The sequence below is a fragment of the Hesperophylax consimilis genome, chromosome 23, assembly GCF_061612785.1.
Source record: "Hesperophylax consimilis isolate HC1 chromosome 23, BYU_Hcon_1.0, whole genome shotgun sequence".
NCBI lineage: Eukaryota > Metazoa > Arthropoda > Insecta > Trichoptera > Limnephilidae > Hesperophylax > Hesperophylax consimilis.
The window spans coordinates 15,291,921-15,311,431 of record NC_142858.1 but is presented as its reverse complement, the minus strand read 5'-3'; the positions used below and the strand labels follow the sequence as shown (position 1 = coordinate 15,311,431).

The following is a 19,511-nucleotide window of genomic DNA, read 5'->3' as shown; positions in this document are numbered from 1 at the left end:
AGCTGTTATTGTTGATAAAAGTTTTGATTTCTTGTGTAAACAAAATTGGGGATAAAGAAGGGGAGCGGTATGCTGTTAAAATTGAGTATTTTTTTCCTTTGGAGGAGAAGGTTGCATGGACGGCATTTGCATATTTGAAATGAGTGTTGTCTATGCTAATGTTGGATATGGTGTGTATATTGTAAAATATGGTTATGCCATCGTGAGAGGTGTGTCTAGACGGAATTGAAAAAGTAGTGTAGTTTGGTAAGTTGAAAGGGGTACATTCACGCATTTGTGTTTCAGTGAGTGCAATAAAATCAATTTGGAAGGTTAACGAATTTAAAAGGATACAGAAATCATCAAAATTTTTTCGAATGCTTCTGATGTTCATGTTTAGTATGTTGAAAGATGTGTCGTAGAAAAGTGTGTTTACATCTTCAAAATTGTCACATTCAAGAGTTTCAGGGATGCTGTTTTCTTCTGAAGGGGCCATTTTTAGTTGAGTCCGGAGGTCATCTTTGAAGGTACAGGAGGGAGTCCAGGTTATTGAAGGGGTATGTCGCTCGCGTCTCTGATGTATATAATTGGAGTATCCTTATTTTTGCGGAGAAGGACGTTCCCGTTCTTCGTCCACGCGTATTGGTAACCCATCGCCTTTGTTGCTCTCGCTAGCCAGAGTAATTGCTTGTTTTGTGGCGTCAGCTTTTCATTTATGTAGATAGGGTTTATCGAGGTGGAGTGATTTATATCTTTGGCGGAGAAATATCCCGCTTTCTTTTTTTGGGAAAGGATCCTGTCTTTCAATTCTTTTGTAGCCATCTTTATTGTTATACATTTCTTTAGTGAGTTGGTGTAAATGTTTATTATGGAATTATTATTTAGTAAATCTTCACACCCTATTTTTTTAAAGATGCATTCAATAGGTAATTTAGGATTTTCTTCTTTTTTAGTTTCGATTCCGTTGATTTCGAGCGATGTTTCAAGGCAGTTTTGTAGAGATTGATTTACAACAGATTTTAAATTTTTGTTTTCTTTTTCCACTTCCTTAATTTTTTTGTGTAGTTTATTTCTCTCTACTTCATAGTCATCGATTTTTAGTGAAAGAAAGTCAATGGTCTTGGTGAGTTCGCACAGCTGGTTCTTGAGGTTTTTTACATCTTTTAATTCAGCAGAGAATTTTTTTTCTATAATTTCCGACATATCTTTTTTTAAGCTATCGATGTTTTTTTGGTTTTCAATGTTTTGAATAGCTATTTGAGACATTATGTCTTTTTTCATTACGTCCATTTTTTTTTCTAGGAACTGTATGATTTTATCTTCGCTATCCAGAATGGTTGTCTTGCCTCTGGTGCTGCTCATTGTGTATTTTTTAAAATAAGTTTATTGTTTAATTAGATGTTCTATATTTTTGTTTAAAGGGTTTCAAAAATATCACACGTTACAATGCAGATTAAAATTAAATTTAAAAGAACAAAAAAAAAAAATGCGGTTGAAAAAAAAAGCAGCAAAGTTTTTTTTTTTTTTTGGAAACTGTGGGGTTTGAACTGACTTCCCGTATTCCACGGAGAGAATTGGCGAAACGTTTATACCACCAGGCTACTGACCGCCTGTGACGTATCGATAAATAATTATAATATTAATTGTGAGGGCACAGGTCCGTTTGTATTTGTTGTAATAAAAGGTTTTGATTGAGTTTGCAAGGCGGTCACTGTCACTTCAAATTGTCACTTTAATCACTTAAAATTGTAATGACTAGGCCGTTTAGACTAAACTAAATTGGATGAATCACTTCACTGGTTTTTCAGGTAAACACCAACCGTCGGTTGTTTGATTTTGGTGAGATTTTAACTATGAATTTGAGCGATTTTTGTGGAGCGATTATTTGACGTGCGCACTGTTTTAAATGTTGTCGTACTTCGATACATTCGATATAATCCTACTAACCCGTGATTTTTCAATTGTCGATTGTGAATGATAGGTATTTGAGAGCACGCATCTTCCAGCTGTTTCAGGTAATTAATAAAAATCTATGCGACTATCTAATCAATGATATTTAAATGTTTCATGTAATTTTTTGATATAAATCTGGCTAACCCGTGATTTTTCAATTGTCGTTTGTGATTGATAAGTATTTGAGAACACGCATCTTCCAGCTGTTTCGGGTAATTAATAAAATCCTTTGTGACTAACTAATTATGGCCAAGGTCGTTTTCAAACTATGCGGTTGACCCAATTCTCCAGTGATCCCTTGTTTTATCAACAAATTGAACAGGGTAAACATCTCATCTGACCCACTAACCCAGATGTGAGATTGTTTATTTTAAAATATCTCGCGCTCTCCTTGTGATTCAGTTATGATACCGTTTATTGTGCATAGTTAATTTAAATATTTTTAATTCCTTTATTGAAGTTAAACTATTTTTCATTTTCCGAATTTAGTAAATTTACTAGGTTAAATGAAGAATAAATATAAATATATATTTAAGTACACATATGTCTATTGTCAAAATATGTTAAATAAGAGTACATATATTAATAAATAAATATAAAATATATGATTCTACATAGTCTGGAATATTAATAAATACATATTTTCTTTTTCAATAATATAGATATGTCCTCGGGTAGGTATTAAAAATCGCTACCATTTCGATGCTTCGATTAATAAATAAAATACATATATATAATTACATTACTCATATATATATTCTTTATATACAATATTTTACTTTACTTTTATATAGATAAATACACTATATATATATATATATCAATGTGTAATTCCTTTTTGTTGTTTTTACTTTAATATTCAATTGGCATACTTCCACTTCACAGCCCTTCTGTGTCTCCTGGGACCTGAAAATTATTTATAAAAGGAAAACTCACCCCAATCAAGGTATTTCCGGTTGGGTGTACACAACAACCTTGATGAAGAAAAACTACCTAATTAATTGTATTTTTCAACTAATTTCAAAATAAATCTTTTCGACTATTTATTCCTATATAATATTTTATTCTCGCTTGAATCATATAAATTAGCTGATATTTAATTTTTCATCCGAACGAAATCCTTATCCAGAAAACCCGTTGATTTAATAACACTTTTCTAGTTTAGGCTTTTGAATGATAGCTGTTTCAAATACTTTTTTCGAAATGGTAGACTGATGTTTAGAATTCCGGTTAAAACGACAAACACTTTTAACACTGTCGCTATACGCACGATGGATTTTAATTGAACAATTTATTAATTCTAAATTTCTTTTTATTTATTTTTATAAGAAAATTTTTTCCGAATTGCGCAGACTTTTAATTATCTCGATTCTTAATAAATTAATTTCTTTTCCGAACTGTTACTTTTAGAACAAAGGTTTGAGCATTTGTTGTTATTTCTTTTCGAACTGTCTAGATTGTGTTTATTTTAAACTAAGACGTAAATATTTATTACTATTATTATTATTTTTTAACCAAATTGATGTTAAATTATAATCTATTTTTAAATATCAATACGCGATCACGTTCACTTTAGATTTCCGAAAACTCTTAATTGAATTTGAATGTTTTCAATTTGAATGAAATAATTATTTTTAAATTTTAATTAAATTCTTAATTCCGTAATCACTTTCTGCACTTCACTTAACACTTTTAAGCACTGAGTTTAATATCTATCTTTTTTTTAACACTGTTTGATTAAATTAAACAGACTTATTAAAATTTCACTGATTTTAGCACTTGTACTCTTTCCGAAATTCTCTAAGTCCAGGGGCTTATTCAAAATTTAACACTTAAAGATTTTTCACTGTTAATCCTACCAAAAAACGTAGTACTGCCACGTAACAACTTTTCAAATCCTCGGCGCGACTGTCCCAAAACTGGTGTGTACCGTCATTTTATACCCTTCTCAGATTCCAAAAGACGTATCTGAATTTCCTTTGGTAATCAATTCTATCTTTTAACAACTCGCAAATCCGAACATCCCTTCCCCTAATTTCGATCGTTCCTACATACGATCTTCTGTTGTCCGGCTTTGGGTGGCGGTCAATTTCCATCTCACAACTCTAAATCGATAGGGTCCAAATCGGGTAAGTCTGTGTTAATCGCCCAAGCTCCCTTTGTCCTCTGTTCATACAAAATGTAGTTAAAATCTCATGAATTTGCGTTCCTTTTTTTTTCTCAATTCGCGATAGGTCCGTCCTCAATAACATATATGTAGATCCCAATTTTATGCATCTCGTGCGAAAATTGTTTAAATCCATGCTGAAATCTTTACTACGCATTTTTGAATTTCGATTTGTCTAAATTCTACTTAATTTTATTGTCAACTATATGAGCTTTTCCATTTCCACCCGTACCTTCTATCTCCATGTCGCAGATTTGAGTTTTTCCTTTATCTTTGAATTTTATTTTTATCCGCGACGTTTTCTTGCACAAATTCTTCTTGATTCTTATGTCATTTCTCATAGCTCTTATAATTACTCATTTTCCAAGTCGTATTTATTAATTTCACGGATAAATTCGAATTGTATCGGTTTTCTCCACATGGATCATTTCCTTTCTCCGTTCTTTACCCTTCCTTTTATCTTTTCTTCACTTTTCCCGATGTGTGTGGTCTCCTGGGAAATTTCATACTTCATTTATTATTAATTAATATATATTTTTCCACACTTCTATGGGAGATATACCTAATTAGACTCTGGGATATCTGTCATTTTTATTGCCTGACCCAATCTCCGCCCATTCTCCATCCCTCACTTACAAGATTTCACATAAATTATACGTCTGGACATATGTTTACGCCTCAGATTTTATGTACTATGGTCGTAAATTTTATTTTATTTCAAACCTATTAATTTTAATCTCTTTTGCCTAATCTAAATACTTCATAAGCTCCACGTTAAAGTTAATCGTCTCTCCAATCGTTTATTACCTTAACGTAAATAAAAATCATGTTCGGATTTCGATTGTTTATATTCCAAAATACACATGAGACCGTCAACCTTTTATCTTGTTTCGATCCCTCTGTAATCTTGTGTAACTTTAATATCTATCTAACCTAATAATCATGTAAAATGTCTACTTTTCCTGAATCTAATCTATCGCTATATGTTTAGTTTTACTGTCTTCTTCTGATACTCAATTTTCATGTCCCTAGGACCTTCGTAGCAGTCCAAAATCTCTGTATTATCCTTCCATTCGGTCGCCGCACTTTTCTAAAATGTGTATTTTTTTGCGAGATTTTTCATTCAAAATTGATTTACCAATATGTCCGTTTCATCTTAAATTGATAACGATTAATTTCCATTGTTTCCAACACTCACTCCTCTCTTTAGTACGATTTTTTCGAACTCGACACCCTACTTCTATCATAAATAATTGCACTACAGTTGAAATTCCGCCAGTAACTTTCCTTCGCTTCTCCCGTCCTTTTTTTATACTATCACGTTTATAATTTTTTTTCATTGCATTTTTGTGTGTGCGCTTTACAACTTGTAAAATCTTCAAAGCACTCGATTTTCTATGGTTCGCTATCTCATGAATGTCTCAGTCATTGTAAACATTCCCAGGAGTTTGTCACCTTGAAAGTCGATGTTGACCCTAAAGTGCGTTCACCTCTAATTTCTGTGAGAATCGAAATGTCGTTAATTATCTATTTTATTGCCCGATCCAAAGTTTATTCCTTTGTCTGTAGTAGATGCACGCCTCTCCCTTCACTGATTGGTTATTCAAAATTTTTATAGCTCTTTGTTCAGATCTATTGGTTGACAAAATTCAATATTTATTTTTAGGCCTAGGAAAGGGGAAGTACCAGTCGTCCTAGACGATTTTACGACCTCTCTGCTTTCGTCCCGGAATCTTGATTTAATTTCAACTATTACAGGTGTCTACTGCAAGCAAGCTGGATCAATTCTTTCTCCGCCAGATGTCGTTAGCATGTCCGTTTTCATAAATAATTTGCATATTTTTTTGCAGCTATGGTTTATCTGTTTTTTTTCACTGTGATTTAAAGCCTTTCATCACAACTGACAACTGACTCTTCTTAAAATTTCTTTTGTATATTGTTTTAATTTGTTTGGTTAAACTGACAATCATTGTGTGCAATAATATTACAACCACAATACAACTGAGCCTCGCGAATAATATCTATAAAATGTTATCTATAAACGTTGACAAGTTGAATGTTCACTTTGTAGTAAAATTAAGTCGGTGTCTTTTTATTTATATGTGATCACGGACATTTGCCTTTGGCTATTTGTAAATAAAATGTATCAACTTTTCATCGATAATACATTTCATTTTGACATAAACGTCGATAAAATTCTTGTGAAATTGGTGTCAGAAAAGAATGTATTTCTAGAGAAATGTTAAATCAGCTGTGTCTTGCCTTGCACGCTTCTTTTTAAGATTTTGACAATTCATAAATTTCGATTTGCTGGCTGAAAACTATACAAAGTATTAAATTATTTTCACTAAGAATTCATGATCTTGTTATTTTTACTAACATATTATTGTAGGTTGTTCGTTGAAAAATTAAGTGATAATTTTTTTGTCTTATAATCTTTTCTCAAAATTTATATATCTTTGGATTAATTTTTTGAAACAGGATATCAGCTTGTGTAAAAGCCACCAATACCCACTATCCGAGTCGCTGAAAAGAGCCAAATTACATTATTTTATAATTTGGGAGAAAGCATATCATCTCTCTATAGAATATTACGATCGATTTCAGGTAATTTCACTCTAATCTCCACTTACCCTTAGCACCACCTCAGTCTCAGGTATCTAGGATTTAGTTGACCTTGTCGGAGTTGGGATATTCCCTTAGTAAGGCTCAATGTATTTGAATGTCATTTATTTATAAACATGTTTCGATAATATCATCGCGAAGGTCACAACCTACTGTTGTATGGTCATTATGGTTCTTTTGCTATTTAGATAATTCTCAATCAGTTCGCCTCCCGGCACAGCCTTATTTACTCATTTATATTTATTCGTAATGTCTGATCAAATAAATCACTCAAATTTTTATCGGTTTTATTTTCTCTCTTCTGTGGTTAAAATATCAACAATGGGGGAGGTCATATCATCACCACTCCATCTTATTTGTTTGAACTTTTTTTCTGTTAATTTTATTTAATGCGCTGTAATTTAATATTCAGAAGGTAAATTTTCCTCTACAAATCCGGATAATTTAATGAACGTAGGTTCTATGCCATCTGTAATAATTATTATAAATGCGTACTGTCTAATTCGTTCGTTGATTGCAGCAGTTCTGAAATTGTATGATCATTTGTGACGAAAGGTGGTGTTTTATTGGGTAATACTTTGTTTCATACAAACCAACCAGTCTGATTCCATCGATCATGCTGATATTCTGATTAATGATCTGACTCTATATGCATTTCAATCTAATAAATTGATATGGCATGTAGTCATTGTGGTTTGGCAGTCGTTCGTACATATTTTATATTTTATAGTTTTCGTATCTGATATACAAAATAGGCAACTTGAGAATGTAGATTTTAAGGAATATAAACCAAACATTATCTTCCAAATGAAAATACTTAAATAGAAATATAACTGTTATCAGTGTTATAAATTATACTTTGTACATACTCTTCTGTTGAAAGATCACCCACCAAGGTGTTTTTTTTAGGAAAGATAAACATTCCCGGATTACGAATAACTTTAAATATTTGCAAATCTCATACTACCACCTACAACAGTAAACGGAAAATATAGCTTATATCGCGATGGAGGACTTACTCAGTCAAGGAATTGAACTCACGAAACCTGGATGGAAACCGATGCCAATTCAACCAGATATATCTAGCGGATTAAAATAAAAAAAAGGTTTTCAACCATCGGGTTTAATGTTTTTCTGAATTTATCAGTTAAATTTTACATTTGATGGTAACACAGGGCGACACAGCAATTAGTATAAATACATCATTATTGCACCAATTTGCCATCCAAAAGTAGAAATTTTCAGATGTTACATCAAGTTGTCACTTGCATTTTATGTTTGTGTAAAAAATTGCAGTATTATTGAGGATTATTATAATATTAGCTGATGTGTACCCGTCGTTACTTGGGTATTTGGATTTATTGGAGTAAAGATTTGCGTTTATATTTTCTGAAAAATTTATAATTTTAATGATTTATTTTTAGTTATACAAACGAACAGAGGTAATTGCGGTGTAATTGGGTGGTATAAAAGCGCCTGTTGGGGATCTTGGAAAAACACAGTTCATATTTCACACATTTTTTCTTCCTTCATACTCGAAAATGTTAAATTTCGTATTTTTACAATTTAATTTTTTTTGAATTATAAAACACAAATATACGGATCAGGTTTCAGCATCACTATTTAGTTCAGTGAACAACACACTTATGAATTAAATAAATAAACATGACGCTGTTTCCCCCGTTTTCAGGTAGGCGGAAAGGACAGACCGAAATACAACTCAATCTTGGCACAAACAATGACTTCATTCTCATTCAAACATTGTCTCATACGTACACTTATGTTATTGTGACTCCTGATTTATTATGACCCGACTCAAGTAATTGCTTCACTTTCGTCTTTCTCAAGCATCCCCTACTTCTTCTACCATTCACTTCCATGTCATAATATTATAATCTAATTTTATTCCTTTCCTCGTTCATCCGTTTTGCCTACATAACTTATGTAAGCGTCCCTTTCTTAATTTTATTAATTTTCGATCACCACATTTTTTACACACACAAGTGTACCACCATAGTTTACCACAAATAAGTATTTTGTAATCAATACACCAGAGTTGGTATAGGCACACCACTGTGGACCTCTAGCTTCACTTCTTTAGAATTTTTTAATAGCACCAACGGCTTTCAGTCTTTCAGTTTTCTGCATTTACCGTTCATTCAATATCCTAATCAGCCTTTCTGTCTCTCGTATATAAACCTATCAAATTCACAAACTTATACACAAAGTTATATTCTCGATACAAGTATTCTCATAAGTTGTCAAATCTAACAATTCAAAAAATAATTATTAAAAACTTTGGAAATATTTCGTTAATTTAATGTGCCAACTATCACAGAATTATATAAAATAAACGCCTTATACCAAATTTATAAAGCATATTTCATCAATAAAGTTCACCCTTCGCATAAGCAATAGATTCAAAACAAAAGGTCTAATAGCCATCCCAATGCTAAGAACGACCACGGCTCAGTACCACTACTTGTATTTATGTTTGAAATGGTAAAATATATTATTGTCCAAAAACAAAATTAAGGTAACCGAAACAATGAAATATGAACAATTCAAGAACCAAATTAACTCCCTAAAATTAGATAATGATATATTGTTAATTGTATACTTAATCTATACTATCTAAGGGTTAAAAAAATTAAAAACTTCGGCTGTTGTTAAAATACGAATTCTCTAAAATTGTGTATATTGAATTCTTGTAGTTCCATAATTAATTTGAAGATTGAATGATGTTAATTTGTATGTTAAATTACGTTTGTAGATATTTAATAAGACTTACTCCTCCCATAAACACAAGCTCCTAGAGCTCACCTTGTAATGTAATTAGGAAAAAAATAGTTTTATTTATTTTGCATTTGATTTGAAATTTTGTGTTATTTTGTAATGAATAAAATAAAATAAAATCTTTAGGTTCTAATAAAGAGTTAGAAAACAATTCATCTAATTTCTAGGTTAATTTTCAAGTTCTGTTATTATATTACCATGGGCGCGTTCGTTCGCAAAATTGAAATAATAACAAAATTTGAATAGAACATTTACAGATTTTGGGATCAACATTAATATTTGATGTATTGTTCAAATTCTGTGAAATGACTTGTCCTTAGAAAATTTTATATGAACTAACTTTTTGTAACATCGTAGTAAATTATTTTAAATTAAAATACCATCAGGCCAATTATTAAACTTATAACGATAAGAACGGAGTGAAATTTGAACGTTTTGCAACTAAAGCTCACATTCTGAATGAAGATGGTGATCCATTTTTGTTACTATTTCCTATTTTTTGTCAAATTTTACATTTTAGATTTTGACTCATGAATGAATTGATGCAAATATTGAAAGTGGAAATTAACCCACTCCCCAACACCTGATTGAGCTGAAACAGATAGGCTACTATCGATGACAATGCATATTATCAACTTTTAATTGCGATAAACACGCGGATACCTGCTTTTAATTATAAACACATTATCTTGCAATTCTGAATGGTGGTCTTACAGCAGGGCGATACTGAGAGTATTTTCCATATTGGGACGTGCCGCAAATATACTCCTTAGTAGTAAATGGTGAAATAATGCGAATAAATCAAATAAAATTCGCTGGGATTTGAACCGTGACCTCCGGCTTGATATTCGAGAGCCTTACTCCTCGACCACTCAAATGAGGCCCCAGATGTTTAATGTTGGTCTTCGTTAGCATTTTGATTAGAATCAGAAGTATGTATTGCATTTTTCATTCTTCCGATAGTGAAAGGGCACCATATTATTTGTTTCGGTAATTCGAACACGGAAAGTAACTAGCATGGGGAAAATCGTGGTTTTATATCATGCGAGGACTGATTAGTTTCTGGAACGTGGATGTACCCATGTAGCCTATTATTTCTCATATAACTACTTTGGTTCACAGAATTACGTAACTATTAGCCGCTAGGAAATATAATAAGGAAAAAGAAATGATTTTTTTAAAATAAGTATTTACAAAAGATGATTAGATATTATTACTAGAAGACTTATTAGAGATCATTATTATTGTTAAAATAATTATTTTATTTTTACTGACGATAGAACTGTTCAAGATGATTATCTTTTTGATAAGCCTTCTTCCACTTATTATGTCCGAACTGCTGGGGATGTTTTGAGACAAAAAGTTGACCACCACCTTGAGAAGGTTCTTGCCTGGGATACGAGCAGTCAGCTTCAACATCCTAAAAACCGATGCGTGTCTTATTTCGGTAAAGAGCGAGATCAATGATTGTCAGGTGCAAATTGATGGAAGCACCCTCCCCAATAAAGACTCCATTGAAATGCTCGGAGTAAATATATAAGACCGGCTCAAGAATCGGGGCTCTAAAGAAACCCGGACAAATCTTGCTTCCAAGAATACAGATTCTTCAATAGTAGCAAACTGCTTGCCCTATAAAAATTACAATTACGCCCAGCAATTGAATTTGGGAGCCACCTCTGGGCTGGAACCCCACAACACTTAATTAACTTACTTGATTATGTGCAAACGAGGGCGGTCCGTCTGATTGAAAAATTGATTCCAAATTCAAATACAATTTGGGCATGCTGAATCTGTTCTAGAGGTATTTTAGTGAATCCCAAGAAGCTAGAAGCACAGATCCCCGGTGCACCGGTGCACGTGCGTGAAACTCGACGTACACAAGCGTTCAATGTTGAGTTGGTTTCATGAGAACGGACCTATCTTCGACCCGTTTTTATGTAAGACGGCTCGTATGTGAAACGAGCTACCAGTATCTGTATTTCATCCTTCATATAATTCGGGCCTCTTCAAGACCCGAGATAATAAATCCTTTCCTACTGCCCCTACCTTAACCCGCCTCACAACGCTACCCAACCGGGTAGCGACATGGCTTCCTTGCCTTTACAGTGTACAAACAGGGACGCTCTTATGAGCCACCACTAAAAATAAAAATAAAAATAAATTGTATATTTTAAACAGACCTATTCGAATTTTATTTTATTTTTGTTAGGTAATGAATTTATTGAAGCGAATTTCAAGAAAAAAGCGAAAACCTATTTTCCGACATTCGATCGAGCTGAAACTCGGCAGTCTGTCGTGTCAAAGACAATGTATACTATCAACATTTTATGGCAATCACGCATAAATACGCAGACATATACGCTTTCGGAGAAATTGGATGACATTTCAGCAGTTAATTTATGCCGTATTATTATTAGTGTAATATACCGTAAATTATCCAATCGGGATTTGGCTTGGTTATTAGAGTTGTGGACTCCAGTTTTTAGGTAGAAGGATTCGACCCTCAGTCAATTCAAATGTTTAAAACGATATTTTCAAGTAGTTGAACCTGACATAATTTTATTTTTGTCTTTCTTCATTCACAATCAGATTATGTTTGTGCCAAGTTTGACTGAATATAGTTAGCAAACGTTTTGCATTTCGTCTCTCTGTAAATTTGTTTGTGCATTCGGTTTCCGTATCAAATTGAAGTCCGTTTTCATAGTTGAGTAAAGAAAATTATTTTTTGAAATGTGAAATCGTAATGTATATTTGGATTTTACTTACCTGCAAGGTAAAGGTTTGAAACTTTTTTTTTTTTTAATATTATTGTTTTTTTGCATAATTGTAAAATTTATTACACGAAATAAAGTACCTACATATTAATACATAACGTGTGATAAAATAGGTAAGTACCTTATTATTATTTTTTTGATTTCAGAGATAATTGAGGTTTTGATTTATAAAATGAGAGACAACTTTTAGAAATATACCTTTTGGACGTGAAATCCATTGTTAACAGAACTACTTATTATATATATTTAAATTTTTCCTACATCTTTTCTATTGCTCAATAAATGTTGGTTTTTTTTTGTTTATTTATTTAATTAATTCTATTTAGTTCTAGCGTCAAAAAATTAAGAGAAAAGAAAGCCAAAAGAAAATTACAACATTGTTTCTTTTCATGACTGAAAAGGGGTTATCACGATACCTAACTATACGTGAACTCAAAATCCATTTTTTACCGTCTTGAAATTGAAACGTCGAAAATATTTTTGCTCATTAAAAGTAAGTTTTTGACGTAGGTTGGTTGCTTATAAAAAAGACGTAAGTATTATTTTTCATTATAATACGTCTGCCAATGTCCAGATGTAAGGATCCAACCCTAAATTCATGTATCTCATGTCCGACCCGGCCGAGTCCGATCAAGCTCCGCTTTTTTGATATTCAACCCGGACAATCCCCTAACATATATGTATGTAGGTATATTACTTGTATAACATGTGTGTGTTGTGCACGTGTAGGTTACTTCACTGGATCAATGTTGGCCCTTGAAATACTGATTAATACTGAGGGTAATTGCGAAATAGGTTCCAGAGCTGGACATGTTATCTTTCCCCGGTCTGACTCCTGGTACCTAGTCGAGTTATATGGCTAGTGGTTACAAAATTGCGGCCTACGAGCCTTTTGGGACTTTGAGATCATTTTTCGCTCTTTCACCTGTAGCCCTCGTAATACCACAAATATGGCTCTGCTGTAGGTATTTTTTTTTACTCATGTAATTTTATCGTTATGTTTTTAGGCTAGATTAAGAAGGCACTGATTCACGTTACCATACGTGTCAGGACTTTCTATATGAAAAAAACTATATAGTAACGGGATGGAAAAATAGTGATTTAGGTAGTTCACAATAGTTTTGGATTGGACCTTCAATAGCACATCAAAGGCAGTTGTTTTTTTGACATGCTTTAGAAAATTTATGGGTGGTACTTTTTTGTCACTATAAGTACTGAGTAGGTACAATTTAATACACAAACACGTGTATTTATTATCCACCTTCTCCATAGTTATTTTTATTTTACCTCGATGGAAAAAGTTTTTATTTGGAATGCTTTTTTTCTTTCGAAAACTACGCAACGTGCAAAATGGTCTGCATTTACCACTATCAAAAATTTATCTGTGGTTATCAAAGTGTCCAATTGTTAACATTAGTATCCATTTCAAGACGAATTTATTTATTATTTATTTAAAGGTCACATTTCTTTTCTTGGCAACGTCTTTAATCGCAGTTGAACACATAGAAATGAAAATATCACGTATTGTTTTATTTTTTGGGAGTTGATAAATATTTAAATGTTCTGTAGTTCATGATATGTACATAATGTTGCAGGTTGAATCTGATTACTGACGCATTGATGTAGAAAACAGAAAATATCTTAAAGTTTTATGACGTCAGAGCAAATCGATTGAAATTTTCTTCTTTACGATGTTTTTTAATCAAAATACAGATTTGAAATCTTCGTAACAATATCGCAGATATATTTTTTAAATCACATGAATCATTATAAATTTGACATTCATTACAGGACGAAATATAAACGCCAGAATGCAATCTGTTGACGGACCATTAACCTAACGTTCGTCCTTTAACTTTGAGGAAATGAAACCTGACCTGATAATGCACTGTGGATTCCCACAGCTGGATATACGAATTTAAAATAAAAAGTAAAAGGCCTTGAAAATTTGATTGATACTTTCAAGCCAAAAGGCCTTCCTCTTAATGCTGCACTGATGGAATTTTGTAATGTAGCATTTTTAAAAGAAATACCGAGTTGTTTTCAACGTATGGTAGAACCCGCCAAAATTCATCCAGCTATGAAGATTTTTAGTGCCTAGATGTCTTGTTTTTGTCGACAATTTAAATCCTCGTCTTGTTGTCGTGTGTCCTTTATATATTTACATTTATTTTACTTTGTCGATATGGCTTTTCTTTAATTTTAGTTTACAAATTACAAAATTATTACATTTCAAATTGCTTAAATGTCACGCCAAGTTTGCAAAAACGTTTTGAGCGATTGCTTGAAATCAGATTGATTGCAGTGAAATCTAAGTGGATTCATAGGCTTTAAACCGCAATATATAACGATTTATATTATTTTGAGGTATGGTATTATTTGAATAATATTGTAAATTAATATAAACGTTATATCAATTGCTCTAGTGCAGTGGTTCTCATCCTTGTTGGAGGTACTGACCCCTACCAGTTTCATGTGCGGATTCACCGAACCTTTCTTAATTGGAAAAATAAAATAAGATTTTTTCAAATTCAAAACATAGGTATACATTTATACATAGGTGCACAAAATGAACAAAACCATTAGAACATGATTTTCACACAAAATTTATATTTGTTATACATGTGAATCCGTATTGTACATATTCGTTTTACCACTTTAGTATGAAGGGATTATAATATAAAGAAAGTATCACACGGCGTACCATTACGACAGTTACAATTTGACTACTGGGCGCACCAAATTTCCTGCAGCACAGATAGGCCAAGCGATGTTGAGTGATCACCTGCAGGCAATGATGGACAAGCGGGTGGTGTCATTACGAATCATATGAGTCGAGGGTGTATCTTGACCTGCGCCGCACAGTGGGCTGAAAATCGGTTTTCATAGACATAGAGACTTGAATTTTCAAGGGTATTTTTTTGGCTAGAAATGGATTCTGCTGATCATTAATATGCTATAAAATGTCGTACGAAGCAATTGCGTGTACAAATGAAGGAGTTATAATTTTTTTAAGAAAAATTTGTATGGCGCTGACATTAAAAATGAGGCTATCTCTGGAATCATAAGGTTGGCCGTTCTATCCTTACATACAGATAATACTACTATTTATTTGTATTTTTTTGACATACTTCATATTGTGGCGCAAGGTGCGATTTTTTTTTTAAAAATCCTCAAAGTTGAAAAAAACCCTTTTTAATGTTGATGATTCATTTTAATGCTTAAATGCTTTTAGGCTTGCAGTGTAAATAAAATATTGTAAACTAGACGAAGCATACTCATATGTAAAGTATTTAAGCATTAAAATGAATCTTCAACATAAAAAAGTTTTTTTTTCAACTTTGAGGATTTTTTAAAAAAAAATCACAAGTTTCGCCACAATACGAAGTATGTCAAAAAAATACAAATAAATAATAGTATATTTGTGTGTAAGGATATAATGGTCAACCTTATGATTCCAGAGATAGCCTCATTTTTAATGTCAGTTCCATACAAATTTTTCTTAAAAAAATGATGACTCCTTCATTTGTACACGCAATTGCTTCATACAAATTTTTATAGCATAGTAATGATCAGCAGAATCCATTTCTAGCCAAAAAAAATACCCTTGAAAATTCAAGTTTCTATGTCTATGAGAGGCGATTTTCAGCCCACTGTGCGCCGTACCCTCGAGACTGAATCACCGAACCCTAGGGGTTCGATCGAACCCAGGTTAATAACCACTGCTCTAGTGGTTATGGTTCCAAGATACTTTAATTCTTGATAAGTAGCTTAGAATTTTTTCAATGCCAAAAATTATATAAATGATGTTGACTCTTCTAGTAACTTCAGAAATAAGTCTTGAGTTCGAATATTATTTTAATTTATTGTTCAGCTATTAATTTAATCATGTTAATTATTTTTAATAAGGTATCTAGTTTAGTAATTAGCATCTACGCAATGAGGAAAACAAATTATTTTATATATTTTTTAATATTATGAATGTTCATATTCTGAATTAAATACAAAAGATTATTTTTTTTACAATTTTCGGTTTCACAGCTTAAATAATTTTCAATTTTCAAAACGATCGAAATCTTGACGTCATATGTACCCCGGTTTTATCGGTTAACATTAAGGTAAAACCGAATTTATATTTATAGTTAGATTTCCAAAAAATATTTATTGATTTTAAATAATTTGTAAACCGCAGTAGTCACTAGTGCGCTACTTTAAAAAGTGTAACTTGGTACAAAATTGTCAATGCATGCTGCCGACAATGAGAACCCGCCGGCCAATCACAGGGCGTTTAAGTATATCACAGTTTTGATCATTTATAAATGACGATTTATTAATTTTACATGAATTAATACATAATACTAATACGAATTCATTCAAAAGCAGCGTTTATTGATCTACATGAATATATGTTTTTAAGGTATATATTTTTATCTCAAGTTCATTATTTACTCATTATTATCTACTACATTTACTTATTATCTATTACTCAATATTATTCACTTATTTAAATTTACTTATTAGTATTTGACTGTTAAAATTTAATTTATGTTTATAATTTTTCATCTTATTTCTCACTCTTCATTGTCAGTACTTATCATTGACACCTATGATAGTGGCTGAAAATCCAACACTGGTACTTTGTAATACTTATCTGGTTTAGGTACAGTAAAATGATTTTGTCGTCAACTGTAAATCTATTACCTAACCGTAGAATTTTTAAGGTTCGTAGGTTCATATTACTTTAATTAACTTTAATCTGCTAATCTCAACACTGGACTGCAATAGTAAAAGGAGTGGCTTGTCTTTTTGCTTTTGTTACATAATTTTATGAATAAATAGATAAATAATTTTAACAGATCAGGAGGAGTAAGGTTGATAAATAAATCTGTAATAATTAATTTGTTTCTCCCTGAAAGTATTGATTCCAGAAGGAAGTAAAAAAGGCAATGTTTAATACTTGTGAGCCTTAAATACATTTTTAAATTGACTTTTATCATAACTTTTAATTTCCATGATTCTTTTGTCAGCAAAAAAATCTTTTGAAAAGCAGCTTTTCTACTCAATTTAAAACTTCTTTCATGACATTCTGATTGAGTTGTTGCTTTATTTTATTTTTGTAATGAATAAATGTTCAAGGGAGGACTTTATTTCTTATTTCGGAAGTAGGTATCCATTTTACTTGAAATAAATGAGAAAAAGTTTTTTATTGCCGATATAAAATTTCCTTCTCCGTTAAGTTTAAATGTTCGTATTTGTTTTAATTGTCGATGAGACTAAGCCCTAAGTTTCAAATTATTAATTGATGAAAACAATTCGGGAAACATCGGTAAATAAAGCTGAAACATATATTTAAAGCTGAGATAAATCAGTTAGACAAGAATGGCGTGAAGACAAACGATTTGAAGTAAAAGTGCTGTCTCTGCAAAAATTAATATGATGTGGTTAGCAAAAAGTAAGAAGGAGAAGAAAGTGGCGTATGAATAATATGAATTAGTAAAAAAACTCGGAAGGTGACAGAATTGTAAATGAAGCACTTTCCCTCTTTTCTTCATTCAGGTTTATACATATTTTTTCCTTTTCTAACATTTCGTTTTTAGTTTTAGTTTTTTTAGTTTTCCTAACATTTCTTAAAATTGTTATTTTCCTGTGCTTGTTTAATTTTATCTCTGCATTTTTATACATAATACGTTTCTAGTTGTATGTATGTACCTACGACTGAATTGGTTGTTGTAAACAATTTTAAAGAAAACATACACTCATAAAAACGAATTGCGTGGGAACTGAACACGTGATACATACAAAAAATAAAATTCTGCAAAAACATAATAATACCTTTAAATAATAAAGCGAAAAAAGTAAAAAAACTTGAAATGAAACAAGAAAACAAATTATACTCATTGTCGATGATAATACATGCTATCAACTTTTGATGGTAATCACGTACACACATGCATTTCTCTGAAAACGAATAACATTACATACAACAATTAATATACGAAATAAATGTCGATCCTAAATGACCAGCTTTGGCGATGTCAGTAGAGTTGTCGACTCCAGTTCCTATGAAGGAAAGTTCAATGCTCAGTCGAACCAAAATAATATATATTTTTTTAAAGTGCGAAAGACGTTTGAATATAGCTTTATTATGTAAAAAAAAATGTTTTCACGGGTTGATTTTTTTTTGTTTAGAATAAAAGTACCTTTATATTTTGCAATATCAATTAGCTATTTAAAAAAAATATATTTACATGGGTCAAATAGTGGAATATTGTTTGTTATTAATTAAATGAAATATAATTACAAAATTAAATTTAATAAGACTTACCATGTGCCGCAATATAAGTTTTTGCTCCACACACTCCGCTCCACTTACTTGTGAACCATAACAATTTCTTCAGTATTTGATTTAAAAAAAAACAATACGGAGAAATTATATTTGTACAATATGACTGTTATTTCAATTAAATGTATATATGCAGGATGAAATTCACACTTAGTTATTTTAAAATAAGTTATTTGTATGAAATTGCTTAAAATATTGTTTTTCAGTAAACAATTTAATATATTATTTTAATTTACCAAAAGTGGTTTTAATTACATAAAATCATTTGCAAGTTTTTCACGAAATGCCACATCTTTTAAGTATCTTTGAAATTTATCTTCACACTTTATTCAATTTTGGTAAAGTTATTTATCGAAACGGGTGTTTAATTGTGGTAATAAAACACTCAGATTAAATTTAAAAACACTCGTGTTAACACCTAGTCTCACTCCAATCACTTTAAAACAAAAAGAAGCACTTTAAATGTTCAAAAATCCCCCGTTAGCAAAGTTCAAAATTTGAGCGCGAGAGAAGCAGCAACTGCGAAAAGTTCCAACGGCGAACGCAGAACGGTAGAAACGAAGTAGACCTGGCACGAGGCCACCGACCACCACCGAGCGCGAGTTCCGTCCCTCCAAGTCCAAGCACCGGTATCACTGGAAGGGCTGGTATCACTTTTGGGAGTGCGAGCCGTAGGAGTGCCAGAGGAGAACTGATGGTATACCCGCTCGGTCCTACAAGTTTTAAAGAGGGTGAGAGCGCGCATGCGCCGGCAACCCCCAATTAGTCCGCCACTTTTGATGTAGCGCGGCCGTTCGACTGACTGCTGGCGGACTCTCGATGGCTTCGATGGCCCGTGGCTCGACGAATTTTTCAATCATAGCCAGAAAAAAAA

The 19,511-nt window shown here is 32.1% G+C and overlaps 1 protein-coding gene across 1 annotated transcript in view; it reads right to left on the bottom strand.

Annotated features, from left to right (window-relative positions):
- The window catches only part of LOC149412362 (neural cell adhesion molecule 1-like), a 138,427-nt gene extending 119,524 nt beyond the window's left edge, over positions 1-18,903 (bottom strand). Inside the window, exon 1 of the mRNA XM_089645857.1 lies at positions 18,620-18,903. The gene's annotated coding sequence lies outside the window, so the exon portion shown is untranslated. The remainder of the gene's footprint in view (positions 1-18,619) is intronic.
- Positions 18,904-19,511: the final 608 nt, after the last annotated feature.